This window comes from Phacochoerus africanus, chromosome 1 (assembly GCF_016906955.1).
Source record: "Phacochoerus africanus isolate WHEZ1 chromosome 1, ROS_Pafr_v1, whole genome shotgun sequence".
NCBI lineage: Eukaryota > Metazoa > Chordata > Mammalia > Artiodactyla > Suidae > Phacochoerus > Phacochoerus africanus.
This window is the reverse complement of record NC_062544.1, coordinates 26,913,427-26,932,886: the sequence shown is the minus strand read 5'-3', so window position 1 is coordinate 26,932,886 and position 19,460 is coordinate 26,913,427. Positions and strand designations below refer to the sequence as shown.

The window sequence follows — 19,460 nt, the reverse complement described above, 5'->3', positions numbered from 1 at the left end:
GTTGGAATTACTGCATTGAACTGGTTCTTTGAAAAGAAAACCATTGATTTTAATCTGCTTGAAGCAATCAATTACTCCCTGTCCTCTTTATTCCAAACTGTAATGAAAACTAAACTGCGTTGTCTTGAAAACTAAATGTGAAGATGATCATAAACAGAATTTAAACTCCATGGATTATTCATATCTACCCATTTAGATTTGCCATTTCCATTATGAGTACATTTGCCACGAGCATTTAATGGACATCTAAAAGGGAATTCATTAAAGCAGGAGCTGTTGGCAGCACTTATGGGCTTCAGACTGCTTTATGCTTGCCTTTAATAGCTCACTATTATAAAAGTGATATATTGTGTTCATCCCATTAGTAGTTTGCAGAAAGGTCTGCAAGAGATAACAAACCCTTCTGAATATTTTCAGAACTGAAAGTAAATCACAGTTTATTTGTTTGGAGTATCATATCCTAACAATATACAATTTTAGAGTCTACTAAATTTAGTTGTTTGAAGCCAAATAAGATTTCAGCAACCACAGATATATTTTATGAAGCAGACACCACCTTTTTGAAATATTCTGTGGTTATTAATATAAGAAATTAGTAGCCAAGAGGCAATCTGATCAATTACATGAAGGTACAGTCGGGATAATAGTATAATATATATTTCTATGAGTTAATGGCAAGACACCACCAAAAGCAAAGCTAGGTAGACTATTCCTATACAATTGCATGTTGCTACTCTTCAGGAGGCATGAAAAGACTGTTTGGCATCTTGCATGCATTAAAAGGGCTTCTTGGAAGAATGACACTCATTGTTTTGTTTTTATTTTGTTTTTGGTTTTTGGTCCTAAAGAGGACACAGAAAATGGAAACAAAGAAACACAAAACACAGTTTTAATGTTAAAGCTTATTTGAGTAACACGATCAAATACTAACTGGGAAGAAAGACTAAGGGAAGGAACCCCCAATTTCTGTATGTAATTTCTATAATGTCTAGGTCCAAGTTATGCTTTATTCCAAATTTAACATATTTTGCTAAAAAAAAGATAACTCAAAGCTTACAGTGGGTCAGTACCATGCCTTTGTCTTAGAAAGGGTAGGTCAATCTTATCAATGCATGGAAGAGTTCAAATGTCATATATGGTTTTGGAATTCATCAATTACTTATTTTTCATAGTAAATTTGCCTTTCTAATTTTGTTTTGTTTATAGTAATAGGGGAAATTAGCTACCATGTCCCTTATTACACGTACCATGTGACTCTGAAATATGCTAACTGGTGTAGAATGGAAATGTTATCAAATCTAAGGTTTAAATTTATATACCTGAAGTCTTTAAATCTCTGTGTAGATCATTAAGAGCTAAACCTATTACGATATTTTAAAGATTAAGAACTGATCTTTTAAATCTCTTATTTCAGTTCATTTGTTTAATGAAACAGATATTGCAATGATTTCACTGCTGTAAACATGGGATTGTCTGAAGTTCACACATACATCTATATAAAAAGTGGGTCATACAAGTATAAGAGTAAGAGAAAGAGAGATACAGAAGATCTTTTAAAAGTATACTCTTTAGATATGCATATACTGCTAAAGGAAATCAAATACTCAACTTTCATTCACAGTTTGCTAATTTCTTCAAAATTACAATCCCTTGGAGTTCCCACTGTGGCACAATGGGATTGGCAGCATCTTGGGAGCACTGGGATGCAGGTTCGATCCCCAGTCCAGCACAATGGGTTAAGGATCCAGTGTTGCCACAGCTGTGATCCCTGGCCCTGGCCCGGGAGCTCCATATGCCATGGGGCGGCCAAAACCACAAAAACAAACAAAAAACAAACCCCCCAAAACAAAACACCTCCCCCCCACAAAATTATAATCCCTCAACAATGTAGTTGACTACCCTAGCCCAGAAGCAGCATGGGAAATCTGTGCCAATTCCTAAGGCTTTGAAACATGGCCACTGAATTTATTACAGTGCAGATTCTAATCCTTAGATTAACCAGAAGGTTAAACAATTCAGATATCTAAATATTTAAGTAACTTTATATGATTGGATTCAGATATGCTCACATACTCATAAAGTACACATACAGGAATCTAATCATATTAAAACAGTTAGGACTTAATGGGAAATAACTTAGAAGCAGAGTTAAATAAATACCTTTCCTGTTCAAGATAGATTATATTATAAATATGACTTGATACCCAATGGATATTTCCAGTTCTTCTGCACGTTTTACACTAACCATAAGGGGACTGAAAAACTGGAGATCTGTAGCAAACAAAGTCTATGTCTGAGGCCACACTAATTTAATTGTACTGAAAGAATCAAGGAAACAACTATTTGACGTAGGTTCCAGTGGTAAAATGTCAGGTGGTTTTGAATAATACGTGCTTGAAAACCTTGCTTTCCCTAGCCAAGGAAAAGTTCTCCTGCTCAAAATTGGCACTAACATTTTTTTAGTAATAAAAAATGCATCTCAAAAAGTCAATACTAGAGGGTAGAACAACCACTTGGCATCATGGCTGGCAAAATCTCTCAGAGGAAGACAATCTCTTCTTCCGAGTAACGAAGGTAAAAAGGAGTCATTCTTTACTGTAGCAAATTCACTGAAGTATATTAACTTCAGTTCATAACTTAGAAGTCATCTGGAGAATTAGCCAATGGAAGGAAATAAAAGCCCAACTCATTCCCATCTGTGTGTTGGAAAATGGCAGAGACAAGGTATTGCATAGTAGAACTACTTTTTTTTTTCACAATTGAATGCATACAGTGTCATTATCAAGATCAAACAAATGAGTGTTTTATAAGATTGACAACTAATTTATTATAGTATATAAAGGGTCACCTATAAAACGAATTGCATATAATATATGAGTACATTTTGAAGGAAAGATTAGCAATTTCAGAATACAAGGAAGATTTTTAAAAAACTAAAAAATCAATCCAATTTAAAAAAGCTTTTAAAAAATCAGTTGTCTTGAAAACATCCTCATAGCCACAGACCTAATCCACCTTCCAACTTAAAAGACAGCATCAAGGTGCAAAACCAGACTTCAATTAGCTAAAACCACTTGCCTGAGGAGCAATCATAAATTTCTTCTAATAACCATCATATGGAAATTGGATATAGAACAGGGAAATTCTTGCCTCTGCCCTTAATCATTCTGATATTAAATGAAAGAATCCATGGCAAGACAACAAAGCCTTTCATGATGATCATGCATGTAAATGTTAGCGCTAATATTAGGAATCCACCTCTGATTTCAAGACATCCACAAACACAGTTTAAAAGTTACTAAAACTACAAGACACAGGAGGACATACATACGCTAGATTGACTTTAAGTTGTTCTAAACTCTTACGAGTTCAATAAAAATGGAGACAAGGATCAGCACTAAAATTGCAACTAGAAATACGTATTTGTTTATAATATTTTTTTGGTCTCATTACACACATAGTCCTTTCAAGATTTCTGGAATTTAAAATGAGTAAGTATCCTAAAATGACTGTATTATTCAGCAAAGGGAATTTTTAAATGATGTGATTAATCATTAATAGTTTAGGTGGGTCCTAGAATTAATGGACAGATGAATTGTATCTCTCTCTTGGGACTAAGAAGCTTTAAAAAAAAACTAAGGCTGACTGATGCTGGGTGACATCATGCCTGAGTGTGACTTACCTGACCAGAAAAGAAAATGGCTTAACATACAGACTGACTTGCCCTCACCTGGACCCTTAGAGTGTGATCCCTGGTTCAGATGATGATGGATCAGATCGTTCTCAAGGAGGAAGAAACCCGAGTTGAATAGTTTGCCACAAGCCCTTCACAGGAAGATGTCAGTCTTCTGTGCAAGACAAAAAAAGAAAAGAAAAAAAGGTACAGTGGCAGTGGATGAATTCTCCTTTCTTAGGAGAGAAAAAAAAAGTCAGGTATGCATATTCTCCATTTAACTACCTATTTTCTATACATAAGGCAAAGAAAGTCTCTGCAAAAGTTGGGAGAGACACGGTATCAAAAGTCTAAATCATGTTGGAATGGAGGTTATAATAATAAAAATGTGAATTACAATCGATCATTTTCATGGCCCCTTTGAATTTGATTTTGGGAAGATCAATGATAAAAAGTTGGCTTTCCTGGGCAAAATAGTTAGTCTTAGAATATTTGTAAAAATGCTTAAGAGTGGCTATGGAAGACGTCAATCCAAATGATTATTTTCAGATATTATAGGTACTCTAATGGTGATTTAAAAGAACATATCTTTCCAGAGTTCAAATTATCTGACATTTCAAAAAACAGGACTTGATATGTCTCTAACATGTTCCAACCACATTTTCCACAGGTATAAAATATATATCCTTATTGAAGTTTTCAAACAAGAATTCTAAAAACTTTGTGTTTCTCCAAAACAGATTATTTACTTCTTTTAAGAATCTATATTCAAAAATGTCATGTTAGTCTTTTTATAAACATTCGAAGTTTTATTTTAGAGAAACAGTAAACTCCAGAATTTTACAATATTTATACTGCTCTCCTAAACAGAGTTTATTTTTGTTTTTTATTTAGAAACATTTACTTAGTTCTTTTTGGCAGTGCCATATATGTCTGATAGTAATTTAACTGTTTTCCCTCATGGGCAAGTCTAGAATTTCAATGTTTTGTATGTATAGGCATCATTTAGGCTTTAATCTTAAAAAAAATAAGCAAAAAATTCCATTTCACATGAATAGGATAATATAGTGATATCATACATAAGCTAATAAACACTACTCAGAACAAGACTGGTTGCAAAGGTTCAATAGCTACTATAAAACTCTAATAGGCTAATAATTAATAGCTGATAAATTTATATGAAATCAAAAATCCCACCCTCAATTCTAGTTCTCACCTCTCATTCTACAAAATAAATAGGAACTACTAGGTCTAGTAGTTTATATTTCTATATAGTTCAAATGGCAAATACTAAAGTTTATTTCTGTAATGAAAATCATTATATGAGGCTACAAAGTTTAGTACTTAACTTTAAGTGTGAAAGGAAATTATGAAGCAAGGCTTGATGACAAAACATTTATTATTATTATTATTATTAATTAAATATGGCACTACTGGGGTTAGTTCAAATGCTTTTACAAATTCATTTTGTATGTATGGATATATGAGTTTTTCATAAAGGGAATTTTTTAAATGTAGAAAGTTCCCCCCAGAAGCTATAAAACTCTGCAAAGCTCACAAATAGAGAAGGAGCAAAATGTTTAGATCTACCAAAGTATCATAGGTAATTCCCTATATGAACATTATAAGGAGATAAGTTGTATCATGGCAAAAATGAGTTTACCAATGCTGAAAGAAAAGACAAAAAAGAACTCTTCGTCTAATTTATCATAGAAAGAGTAGAATCTTTAAGACTCCTAAACCATGTGGTAATAACAGAATGAAGCTAAGCTGCAGTTTCTCAAAGCAGTGCCCTGCCCTATGGGATAAACTCATTTAAGAAACAAACCCTTAAAGATCCATTCAAATTTTACCATATGTTCTAAGGTAGAGGAAACATGAAACATTCTACTATTTAATTCAAATATATATCTTCTCAATTTAGGATTAAAACTATAATGACAACTTAAAAAAACCCAGAATGGCAAATGCAATAAGTTCATCTGTAGTCTGGGTGTAATTTCTTCATAACTATTTGAGAGCATGTCTTCAAAGATTGAAACCAAATTACTAAATTTCAGTATTCAGTATTTTACAGATGTTTACTAATCTAAGAAGTACATGTATTTTACAATCATTATGTGAATATTAACGAACATAGGAACTAGAATGTATAGATACTAACTTTAACCCCTCTGGTTAAATGGAGAGTAAAAGGGAAAAATTAGCTGAAGGTTGGTGGTACAGTTAAAAACTGCAGGAGTTTTTCCAATAATAATCTGGCTAGGAGGCTGTAACACAAAATGTAAGAACATAAGAGCATCCAGAGAAAGATCGATTGGGTTTGAATCATGGTTCTCCCACATACTAAGCTGTATGACTCTCAACAACCGAGAATCAGTTTCCGCATATAAAAATTAGGATAAGGCTAACTACATGGTAGGGTTGTCGTGAGGGTTAGAAGATGTGTATGTAGCAGAGTGAATAGCAAACACATGTAAGTTGCTCAATAAATAGCAGCTATTATCATTTTTCTTTACAAAATATTTCCCAAGGAATTTAAAAGCCTCCCAAAGAGGAATTATAAATTATAGGGACTTTGTGATAATTAAAACACATAACATACTCCACATTTATTATTTCATTTCACAAAGTATTTATTGATTGCCAAAAAATAATGGTTGGCACTGGGGACACACGGGTGAACAAGACAGACACACCTCCTTCCCTTTCGGAGTTTACGGTTTTATAAGAAAGACAGTCAAGTAATTACATTAGTTACAGTTGTGAATAATCACAGTGTGATAAGGCCTTTGAAGGCCAAAAACTAAGTAATATGACTTCATATAACTGGAAGCCCTAAGCTAGGAAGGAAGGGTGAGGGAAGGCTGTCCAGAGAAAACAGTGCAGGAATTAGTGAGGCGAAGGGAGAAAGATCATTCCAGGTAGTAGAAACAATACATCCAAAGGCCCTGGCAAAGTATTTGGTGAACTTAGGAACCGAAAAATGCCAGAGTACCTGGAAAAAAGAAGGAAAAAAAAGGAAAATGGTACAGGATAAAGCTAGAGAGGATGACAGAAGAATTCAGCAGTATCTATAAGCCACAGAAAAGATTTGGTCTTTATCCTAATAGCATTGGGAATCCACTCATTTTCCCTGTAAAACAATCACTTTGGCTCTGGTAAGTGATGAACCATTTTGAGGGATGCAAGAATGGATATATGAGCAGACCATTAGGAAACTGCAGAGGTGGCTTAACAGAGGTCATGCAGAGGTGGCTTAACTTACGGTTGCTAATACAGATAAAATTACATAAAATCAAATACTTAGAACAGAGAACTGAAAGGTCCTAATGTTACAACAATGAGTTCTAGGTTACACACAGGAGCATCAGATACCATTTACTAAATAGAGACATCTAAAGGTAAAGCAGTTTTTTCATGTGACAGTCTAAAGTTCAGAAGACAGGCCTACCTAGGGATATATATTTGGACTCTTCAGTAAATAGATGGTAATTGAAGACACAGGACTACATGACTCTAGAAAGAAAACAGACAAGACAGACATGAAGACCTAAGCCCAGCCCTAAGAAACACATTAAAGGTCAGATTTAGGAAAATTAGTACACAAAGAAGCTGAGAAGGAATTAGCAGAGATTACAATAAAATAAGAGAGCATGGTGTGGTGTCAGAGAAACTGAGGAAAAGGAGAAATTGTTTCAAGAAGGAGAAAATGGTCAATTATGTTGAGAGCTGCTAAAAGTTCATTAAGGGTAAAAAAGTATATTAACAGCTTTTTAAATACTACTGTCACTGGCGGTTTCTACTTATGCTACGCAAAATCAGATAATAAATATTTCAGGCCTATAGGCCAACCACTCAGCTTTGTCATTGTTGCCCCAAAGCAGGCATAGATGATATAAAGGAACAGGTATTGCTGTTTTCCAATAAAACGTTATTTATAAAACAGGAATTGGCCTTAAGATCATTGTTTGACAATTCTTATTTTATATCAATCAAGTCTCAGGTCAAATATTACTACTTCAGCAAGACCTTTCATGTTCTTCCAATCTAAAATAGACTCTTCTTTCCATCTTTCTATCATATCATCCTCCATAACTGTCTTCATAGCACTTACCCGGTATCCTAAATTACCTTTTTGATTTGCTAGTTATTAAGTATTTCTCTCTGCTTCCTCTGGAATGGAAGTTTCGTGAGAAATAGAGATCAAGCTTGTATAGTTCATGTTTTTAAATCTCCAGTATGTAAAGCAGAGATGTTGTTCCTAGTACAGTCGCTGAATATTTATTATTTTTATTTTCTAAAAGAATGAACTTGCTCTTCCAGCCATGATGCAATAACAGGCTCCAGCTTACCCTTTGGCCTAAGCAACAAGAAAACTGGATTAATTATAAGAAGCAACAGTTTTGAGACAATGGAAAACAGGCAGTGTAGGACTTGGATTCCTACAAAAAGGAAACAAACAAGGTGAGTGTTCTGGACTGCAGAGAAGAAGAGTTAAGAATAGTAAAGCTGTTTCACTGAGTTGAGGAGACAAATACAAAAGTTCAGAATCTGAGCTAACTTGAATTATCAGGACAGAGTTCCAGAAGGAATTTCAGAATGTTCACAGACTTCTTGTCAGAGATTACAATGGCCAGAAGATAATGAAACATATTTTTAAATTACAGAAGGAAGGAAAATGTCAAATCAGAATTCTATACTCAGTAAAAATATCTTTCAAAAGGGCAAAAAGAAAAAAAAAAGAATTTTTCAGCCAAAAGGAAATACGCTGAGAGAATTCTTTTATCTCAGAGCTGAACTACAAGAAATGTTAAAGAAAAAAAAATTTTTCAAATGGAAAATAAATATAAATTTAGGGAACTACACACACAAAATGAAGTGTCAAATAGCACATATGTAGGTATATACAAATGCTTTCCCTTTCATACTTCAATTTCTCTAAAAGACAACAGACAACTAAAAAATAATAACAATGTATTGAAGGTTTATAAATGTATAAGCAAAATCTATGAGGACAAGAGCATAAAGAACAAAGGGCTTAAATGGAAGTATATTGTTATAAAGTCCTTACATTACATATGAAGTGCTATAATATCACTTCAGGGTAGGTAAATTAGAGATACATATTATAAACCACGGAGAAACTGTTAATAAATTAAACAAAGAGGTATAGCTAACACACCAATAGTAAAGTGGAACAATTAAAATAATAATCCAAAACTGGCAGGAAAATGGAAAAAAGTAACAAAAAAACAGAGGGGACAAATAGAAAGCAAGTAGTAAGATGACAGCAATATTGATAGTTATACTAAAAAGAAATGGTCTAAACCAAGTTCCGTGATCTACAGACCCCTGCCCAAATACAGCCCACCTCCTATTTCTTTATGGCCCATGACCTAGGAATGGCATTTACACTTACAAATGGTCGAAAAACATTTTAAATAATTGTATTTCATGAGATATGACAATTTTTGAAATTCAAATTTCAGTATCCATGAATATAGCTTTTTTGGAACAGAACCATGTCAAATCATATTGTTTATGGCTGATTTGCACTGAATAACATAATGAAGGAGTTGTGACACAAACTGCCTGCAAGGCCTAACATATTCATTATTTGGTCCTTTACAGAAAAGGTTTGCTGATATCTAGTCTAAACACATCATGCATAATGCAATGATTGGGAGATAGGACACTGTCTATCAGAAAACCAATTTAAATATAAAGAAATAGGTAAGTAAAAAGAAAAAAAAAAAAACAGAAAAAAGTAAAATCCAGGACTTCTGCCAACATGGAGTAATGGGGGTTTTATTTATCCTCCTGCCTGAAATAACTAAAAATTCAGACAATTTAAGTATATGGAACAATTTTCAAAACATTAGAATTAGGCAACAAAAAAACCAGGGATCCCTGGGATTGGTCCAAAGAGGTGAAAGCTTGATGAAGCCTAGAAGACTCTCTAAATTGAGGAGATAAAAATGGTAGTCCAGAACACAGGGTAGCCAGAGTTTGCAGGAACGAGTACTGGAAAACAGAGAGCTATAAAGAGAGAGAACTTGTGAGGACTGAATCTTCGGTTGAGTACTTGTCAATCCACACATGCATTTGCAAAAACTATATTACAGCATAGAAAACTACATTACTACATATAATGTTAGAGAAAAACACACCAAAAGGACTAGAGAGGATAATACCTGGAGCTAACAGAAGGCCCCCAAATAGTTCCTTTACACAGCTGAAAACCTTATAGTTCATGGTGTATTGAGTGGAATACTAAGAAAGGTTTTGTTTTAGCAATGAGGCAAAATTAGTCCTATACAACATGCCTTTCTGACTTTGCATAACAAAGCTGAAAAGCAAGATCTAAAAGAATCTCACTGTTTCCAAGTAATCTAATTGCTACCCAGAGAGACCCCAAGAGCATTTATAGAAATACAAAAATATGTCTGTCATCTAATAAAAAAATAGGAGTGCAAGGAAGACAATTCTATAAATGACAGGATCAGTAGACAAAAATAAAAAAAGTGTTAAGATAACATATGTACTCCATAAGTTCAAAAAGTTAGAGTAAAAATGTGAAGTAGAGACTTAGAAAATATACAAAAGGCCCAAACTGACAAAGAAGAAAACTAAAATGTCTGAAATGAAAAATACACTGGCTGTGATTAACAACAGATCAGACATTTTGGAAGAAAATACTAGTGAACTGGAAGACAGCAATAGAAGTTATTCAAAATAAAATAGAGAAAAAAAGACATTAGTAAGCTGCTGGACAATTCCAAGTAATCTAAAATATGTATAACTGGAGGCTTCTAAAGGGAGAGGGAGAATTACAGAAAAATACCTGAAGAAACAAAAAGCCAAAAGTTTTCCCAATTCTAAGAAACTAAAACTTCACAGATTTAAGAAGCTCAACAAATCCCAAACACAGGAAAAATGAAGAAAACAAACAGAATGCATATGATAATCAAATTGCTTAAAACCAATGATAAAGATAAAAGAAGGCAGAGAAAAAGTACAAACTGCATACACAGGAATAAAGAAAAGGATCACAACAGATTTCTCATAATAAACCCTGCAAGTGAGAAGGCAGTGGCACAACTTCTTCAATGAAAACAAACAAACAAAAAAACTATGAACCTAGAATGATATTGCCAGTGGAAATATCTTTCAAAACAGAAAGCAAAATAAATTGCTTTTTCAGAAATACAAAAGCTGAAAGAATATGGCATCAGGATTATGTGCTACATAAAATTCTATGAGAACTCTTTCAGATGGAAAGAAAATGGTGCCACATGGAAATCTGGATTTACACAAAGGACTCAAAAGCACTTGAAATGCTAAGTACAAGAATAAATATAAATGATTTCTCCTCAATATTTAAATCTCTTTAAAAGACAACCAACTTTTTAAAGCAAAGATACTATTATTGTGAGGTTTATAAGTAAAGGTAAAATGTATGACAACAAAAGCACAAGGCCAAAATGGGGGAAATGAAGTACACGGTGAAGTGATACAATGTAACTAGAAAGGGAACTGTGATGAACTAAAGATGTGTACTATGGGTACTATAAAATCTAACGGATGACTACCAAACTAACAAGTTATAGTTAATAAGTCAAAAAAGGAGATAAAATGGAATAATAAACCGTACTGGAGCTAACAGAAGGCATTCTTTTGTATTCTTACAAAAGAATACCAAAAAGAGAAAAAAGAAAAAGAAAAAAGGGGGAAGCAAAATCAGTTGAAGCAAACAAAAAAAGAGCAAGATAATGCACTAAATCCAACCATATTAACAATTACATTAAATGTAAATGGTCTGAACAGCTTAATTAAGTAGCAGAGATTACCATTTAGGTTTAAAAAAACAAGACTGAACCATATGCCACCTCAACCCCATTTATATATAATTAAAGACATAGTAAGGTTAAAGGTAAAGGAATGGTATCAGTAATCAAAAGAAAGTGAAAGTAGCTATGTTAATATTAAACTAAGTAGATTTCAAAGCAAATAATATTACCATGAATAAAGAGAGTCATTTTATAATAATAAAGGGTTCAATTCATTAAGAGGACATAACAACCATAAAAGTTTTTGGACTGAATAGTACAATTTCAAAATATATGAAGTCAAAATAGAACTGCAAGAGGAAACAGATATATATCAGAGATTTCAACACATCTCTCTCAATAACCAACAAAGCCAAGGAGCTAGAAAATCAGGAAGAGTATAGAAAAACCTCAATATTATGAAGACGCTAGTTCCTCTTGAATAAATCTATACATAAAATGTAATTTCAACAAATAGTGTATTTTCTATAATGCTGGATAAGCTGATTGTAAAATCTGTAAAGAGAGACAAAAACTACAATGGCCAGGGAATTTCTTTTCTTTTTTGAGTATCAAATTTAGAGGACTTACACTACCTGACTTTAAGACTTACTAAAAGCTACAGTAATCAAAACACTAAAATACTGACATAGACTAGTCTTACAGATCAATAGGACAATAGAGACTTCAGAAACAGACGTATACATGTATAATCAATTTTTTACTAAGGGGCCAAGATAATTCAATGGAAGAAAGCACAGTCCTTTCAGCAACTGGTGCTCAAACAACCTGATAGCTATATGGGGAAGAAAAGGAACCTTTACTCTATCTCACATCCCAGACAAAAATTAACTTAACATGGATCATTGAAACTAAAAATAAAATACTTCTAGAAGAAAACATAGGAGAAAAGGGTTGTGATCTTGCAATAGGTAAAGATTTCTTAGTACACAAAAAGTAAGAAACAAAAAAGAAAAAAAAAGATAGACTGGACTTCATCAAAATTAAAAATGTTTATCCTTAAGAGAATAAAACAATTAGAGTAAGAAAACAAATAGCAAGTCTCAAACAGTATGTCTGACAAAGGACCCATATACAGAATTTATAAAAGACTACTCTATAATAAGAACTAAATATCTCCATAAGAAATAGTCAAAAGAGGTGAACAGACACTTCGCAAAGGTAAATATAAATATATAAAAGGCTAATAAATCCATGAAAAGATGCTCCATATCATTAGTCATTGGGAAAATACAAATCAGTACTACAGTGAAATTACACCATACCCTATAATAGCTAAAATTTTAAAGGCTGACAATACCAGACTGACAATGTTGGCAAAGATGTGGAATAACTAGAACATTCAAAAAGTGTTGGTGAGAATATAAAAGGGTACAACCACTTTGGAAAATAGTATGACAGTAACTATCTTCTATCATATCACTTGATAATTTCACTCCAAGAAAATGAAAATATATGCCTATAAAGATCTGCAGCTTTTTTCATAACAACAAAAAAGAAAAATGAGAAAAAAAGCCCATCGACAAGTAAATATGAATACACTGTAGTATCAAGACAATAGAATACTACTTAGCAATAAAAAGGAACAAACATGTAATTACAAGGAGCAATCTCCAAAACATTATGCTGAGAAAAGAAAGCGAGACACTACAGAGTACAGAGTATGTGACTGCATTTATATGAAACCCCAGAAAATACAAATCTCATCAACAGTGAAAAAAGTAGATCATTGGTGGCATGGGTCTGGGAGTGAAGACTGACTGGAAAACAGCATAAAATGTACTATGAGGAAATAATGTGATCATTACATGTTCATTATATGTACATGTATACCTCTGTCATAACCCATCAAATTGCATATTCTGTATATAAAACATCTCTCAATAATACTTTTTTTTTAGGCTCACACCTGCAGCATATGGATTTTTTTTTAGGCCCACACCTGTGGCATACGGATTTTTTTTTAGGGCCGCACCTGTGGCATATGGAAGTTCCCAGGTAAGGAGTTGAATCACACAGCCTACATACATCAGAGCCACAGAAACGTGGGATCCGAGCCGCATCTGTGACCCACACCACAGCTCACGGCACCACCAGATCTTTAACCCACTCAGCAAGATCAGGGATTGAACCCGCATCCTCATGAATACTAGTCGGATTTGTTTCCACTGCACCACAATGGGAACTTCCAACACTTTTTTTAATGCAAAAAAGAATGAACTAGAAAGGGCTGAAAAGAATGAACTTGAACTGGCTGAGAAATAAGCAGTTGATGAGGGCATGGCAAGTGTACAGACAACACTTCTAAGAAGTATGGCTAAGAAAGAGAATTTACAAATGAGGTAGAAATCAACAGAAAAGCAATGTGGTTTCCCAGTAGGGAAGCTGTTGGGTAGTGGTCCAAGGTCCAATAGTTTACAGGGCTCTGCTACAGTTTGGTGCCCTGTTGTGGTTGGGAGCTGAGGTGGTGGCAGCAGGTCAGGCCAGACAATGCCTAGCATACAGCAGATGCTCAAGATAAGAAGTTGGATGCTGGAATCATCTTTGAGTTCCAGGAGCTGTTTCATAAGGAACTGCAAGCAGTAACAACTAAATGACTGTTCAGCAGTATTACTGTGTCATTTTAAGGCAGTTCCAAAATGAATATGCACACAAACCCAATGAAATAAAGCTTCTGAGATATAAGTTTAGAATCAAAATAGACATTCAAATCTTCTGAACATCTTTTAAAAACTGACTTTTCTTTGGGTTAAGCGGAAAGCTGACTGATGAAAGATAAAGCTATACAAGACATCTTAATGAAACTAAAATGTGGATTCATCATATTTGCAATAAGAATATTATTCCTGTTTTTAAAAAATATTATTTAAAATTAGAATCTAAGTGAAAATTTTAGTTTGTGAACAAAGTCCAAGTTAGAAAGTGATTATTTCAGCCTACTAAACTACTGAGAAAATCATGAGGCAACTGAAAATAAAACAGACAATAATGATTTAAATAAGACAATAAATTCCTAACACTTTCTCCTTCTCTTTGGATAACACTGAAAATTTCTCAATAGATATTTAAAAGGTTTTACTTTCTCTTACAAGAAGCACATTCTCAAAAGATGACCAGATACCTTACCCAAATGCTTCTTGCCTATCAGTAGAGAGTCAGAATATTGATGGAAAATTGTTTTTCAAAAACATCCTACCAAAATGTTAAACAGTAACTGTAATATTCCAATTCTAGAAAACAAATTTTTCAGCGAGGGTCCATAATCTAAAGAAATTATGAATTTTAAAATAACCATTGACTTTTATCTTGGAAAAATCCTAATTATCTTATTTCCTACATATAAGACCAGACAAGGGTTTGCAGGACCTATACTGATATTCCCTTGTTTTCATTCCTGATACTAGTAATATGGGGGGGGGTTCCTCTTTTTTTTTTAACTCCTTAATCTGTCTTATAGGATTTAATACATTTTATTAATCTTTTCAAATAACCATCTTGCCATGCCATTAGTGTTCCCTGCTGATTGTCTGTTTATATTTCATTGATTTCTACTCATATTTTAGTGATTTCCTTTCTTCTACTTACTTTGGATTTAATTTGCTTATTTTTTTTTTGAGAAAATAGGTAGACTACAATGATTACTACTGACAACAAAGTTCTTGAGTAAAAAAAATTTTTAGAAAGAATTCTCTAACTCTGGCCACACTGAGGTTGACTGTATAGCATATAATCAAAATTTTATCACTAGAAAATAATTTGAGATCACTTAGTTTAATACTTATCCTTTTGGAAGATTCATATACCACTTTAAGAATCTAATGAACACTACAAATCTTTTTGGAAGTATACAAAATGAAAATATTAGCATATTATTTAAAGAATCCTAGCACCCATTTATCCTAGTCCAGTTCTATCCTTTCATTTTACACAGGCTAAATTTGAGATTTAGATCATAAATAATTTAACCCAAATATAAATAAACTACACAACTAAATCAATGTTAATAGGTATAATTGAGGGAACACCAATCTGCTTTTCTTTATATTTATTATCTCTAACCCTCAAAACAACCTTTCAAAGTGCTTTATAGCATTTTATCTAGGAAAACTGATATCTAAAGTTAGGTAAATTGACTACGGCCACAGATCTACTAAGTGACAAAGACAGGCACTGAAACCAAGTTAATCAGATTCTAAAATGAAAATATTCCCTATCACAAAATCACAGAGACAAAACTAGACAGCAAGTCTCTTGACCCTGTCCTCCTCATTGTATGGCTTAGAAACATATGTCTACACCAGGACATTGACATGAGAATTGAGTAGGGCCAAATAAATTAAGTAATGTTATACTGCAACATGCAAATTATATAAATTAGAAAGGTACATTGTAGGAAATTATGAAGCACCTACATGCAACAGCTGTCAAAATACCCTTCTAAATGTGGTAACAGTAAAACAAACAAACAAACAAAAACATTAGTACTTATTATTGGAAAGTCCAGGTAGATTTCAATAGTAAATATAAAATATTCAGCTATAAAAGCAATTTTGCATTGGTAAGTCCCAAAAGACCTTCTAAGTTGAAAAGCTTGATTACTTCAGCTTTATTGTGCATAGAATATACATGTATTTTATTTTATATGGATAGAAGACTTCCATTAAAAAACTAACAAATGTTGGTAAGGATGTGGAGAAACTGGAACCTTCGTGTGCTGGTGCTGGGAATGTAAAATGGTAGAGCCGACCCTGAACATGCCTCATCTCATCTAAAATGGTAACCTCACTGTGGCAAACAGTACGGACGTTCCTCAAAAAATTAAAAATAGAATTACCACAGGAGAAGAGACACTTGTAGACTCATGTTCATTAACAGCATTATTCACAACAGGTAAAATGTGGAGGCAATCCAAGTGGCCACTGACAGATGACTGGATGAGTAAAATGTGGTATATATACTCACAACAAAATATTGTTCAGCCTTATAAAGGAAGTTCTGATACATGCTACAGGATTGATGAACCCTGAAGACATTAGCTAAGTGAAATAAGCCAGTCACAAAAAGACAACTACTGTATGACTCAGTTACTTATATGAAGCACTTAATATAGTCAAAATCAGACCAAAACAGAATGGCAGTTACCAGGGCTAGGAGGGGAAAATGAAGAGTTACTGTTTAACAAGTATAGAGTTTCAGTTTTGCAAGCTGAAAAAAAGCTCTAGAGATAGACTGTGGTGAGAGTTGCACATTAATATAAATGTATATAATACCACTATACTTTTCAAAATGGATAATATAATACATTTTATGTGTATTTGGCCACAATAAAAAACCTTGGGAAAAAAAGATACCAGTACAATTAGTATGTATTAGGTTGTAGTAACTGTATTAAAATTCATCTATCTCAAATCACATCTTTCAATCATCTTTGAAAATTCCTACCATATTTTTCTAAGCACATAAGAAACCAATCAAACTGAATATATAGTACTCATTTTTATGTTTGCAAAAGATGGTATCAATTCTGAATCATTTAAATATTAGTTTACAAATATTCTTATAGCTTAATGGCATTGTGTAGATGTAGCTTCAGAGATATTGGCTCTAGACAGTAATTATATACTCAGCCTAATGTTTCAGTTAATGGACGTGCATTTCAGTGATAATTGCAATGCTTGAACATAATGTGCCTTTATTAGCAGTATAAAATAAAGCCAGCTTATCCAACTGAAAAAAACAGGCTATTTATTTTTACAATTGCTTAATTTTTATTGTAAAAATATTATCAAATGGCAAAAAGAAAACCTACAATAAATGCTAATATTTTATTTACAATTACAGAGATATACTTAAAATTTTAATTATGGTGAACAATGACATAAGCTGAAGTTGTGAAAAATGTATTAATGTAATGATCTAAGAAGATACTTCTATAAAACCACTACATTAGGAAAATAAAAGCCTAGATTCTAGTTTTCTAACACTTGCAAGCTATGAGAGCTTGGGCAAGTCATCTACTCTGGCAGGGCATCAGTATTAAAATAGGGTTAAAAAAATTAACTGCCTCAAGGTGGCAGATGACTTATAAAGAGTCTTTCCAGTTATGAACTTTACAATGCCATTTTGGTATTTAAATATTAGGGAGTTTCCATCATGGCTCAGCAGTAACAACCCAACTAGGATCCATGAGCACATGGGTTTGATCCCTGGCCTTGCTCATTGGGTTAAGGATCTGGTGTTGACATGAACTGTGGTATAAGTCATAGATGTAGCTTAAATCCCACATCGCTGTGGCTGTGGCATAGGCTGGGAGCTGTAACTCTGATTCGACCCCTAGCCTGGGAACTTTCATATGCCTCAGGTGCAGCCCTAAAAAGCAAAAAAATAAAAATAAATAAACAAATAAAAACCTGAAAGTAAAATATTCTAACATGTGATTTTCTATCTAGGTTCACGAACATTTCTATATCTTAAAAAAGAAAAAAAATACAGGAGTTCCCGTCGTGGCGCAGTGGTTAACGAATCCGACTAGGAACCATGAGGTTGCGGGTTCGGTCCCTGCCCTTGCTCAGTGGGTTAAGGATCCGGCGTTGCCGTGAGCTGTGGTGTAGGTTGCAGACGCGGCTCGGATCCCGCGTTGCTGTGGCTCTGGCGTAGGCCGGTGGCTACAGCTCCGATTCAACCCCTAGCCTGGGAACCTCCATATGCCGCGGGAGCGGCCCAAGAAATAGCAACAACAACAACAAAAATACAAATAATGAATTTAAAAAAAAACCTCTGGAATTTCCAATAAGAAAAAAAAATTTAGACAAATTAAGAATGGCAATTCCATGTCCTGTGACATTATTTTTTCATTCAAACTGTTTAATGGTTTAATTTCCCATCAGCAAAAGGATCTGGATAGACATTGAAGATATGAGTAAAAGCACAATAAAACAGACCAGTCAGTAGGCCGATTTTTAATTAGTAGCAGTTAAAATGCCTCAAGGACCTCAACAAGACTATTAAACTGTTGAACGAAAAGGGCTTAACACTAAATTAATATTGCTATCAAAGACCTGCACTACTTTTAGTACTGATACTATTTCTAATGTGAATATATATTTTTCATATTATATGAACACACACGATATTTAAATACCATGACATAATCATAATCATTTTGTTAATTTTACGTAGATATGTGTGCCTAAGAATGAAATAAATTTTTAAAAAGTCAAAAGCCCAAGGTTTATAAATGGGTTCCACCTTAGAATGGCCAGAGGGTTCCTAATTATTTGAAATGGCAATTGCTCTAACCAGACAATTATGTTCAAAATGCTATACTGAAAAAGGTATGCACACAACAATAAAATTCTCCCAAGTCAGTGAGGAACTAAAAAAATGACAAAAAGCATTAAGATTTAAAATAGCAAATTCAGGTGCATTTGGCAGACTTCACAGTTTACTGCGATATATACTAAGTATGATAGTAATGTTAAAATCCTCAGACTTTCACCTTATAATCAAGTTAATTGCAAAGACAAAAAAAAAAACTTGTTATTTCTAAATTGATATGTTTCTTTTAAGAAGAAACAATGTTTTAATAAAAAAGAAGAGGAAGATTTTCAAATTCTCTTTAATTGTCATGAGAGATAAAGAAAATGAATGTTTTGGTTCATTTCCTTATTGCCCTTCGGTTCCTCCTTTTTTCATATAGCGAGATTTTATTATGTTTGTGATACTATGTACTAGTAACAACACAAAAGAAGCATTTTTTCCAAATGATCTCAGATTTCATGCTGATAGATGTATCTGTTTATACTACATTTACTACCTACAAATACCAAAGCAATGAGGATTGAAAGTTCCTCATAACAGGAATGTTCCTAGACATGGCATTACCAGATTAAAAGGTAAGTCCATTTTTATGGCTCCTAACTTGGTCTGCAAAT

The 19,460-nt window shown here is 33.5% G+C and overlaps 1 protein-coding gene across 5 annotated transcripts in view; it reads right to left on the bottom strand.

Annotated features, from left to right (window-relative positions):
* The window catches only part of RANBP17 (RAN binding protein 17), a 332,066-nt gene that overhangs the window by 200,581 nt on the left and 112,025 nt on the right, over nt 1-19,460 (bottom strand). The gene's annotated exons all lie outside the window — the stretch shown is intronic.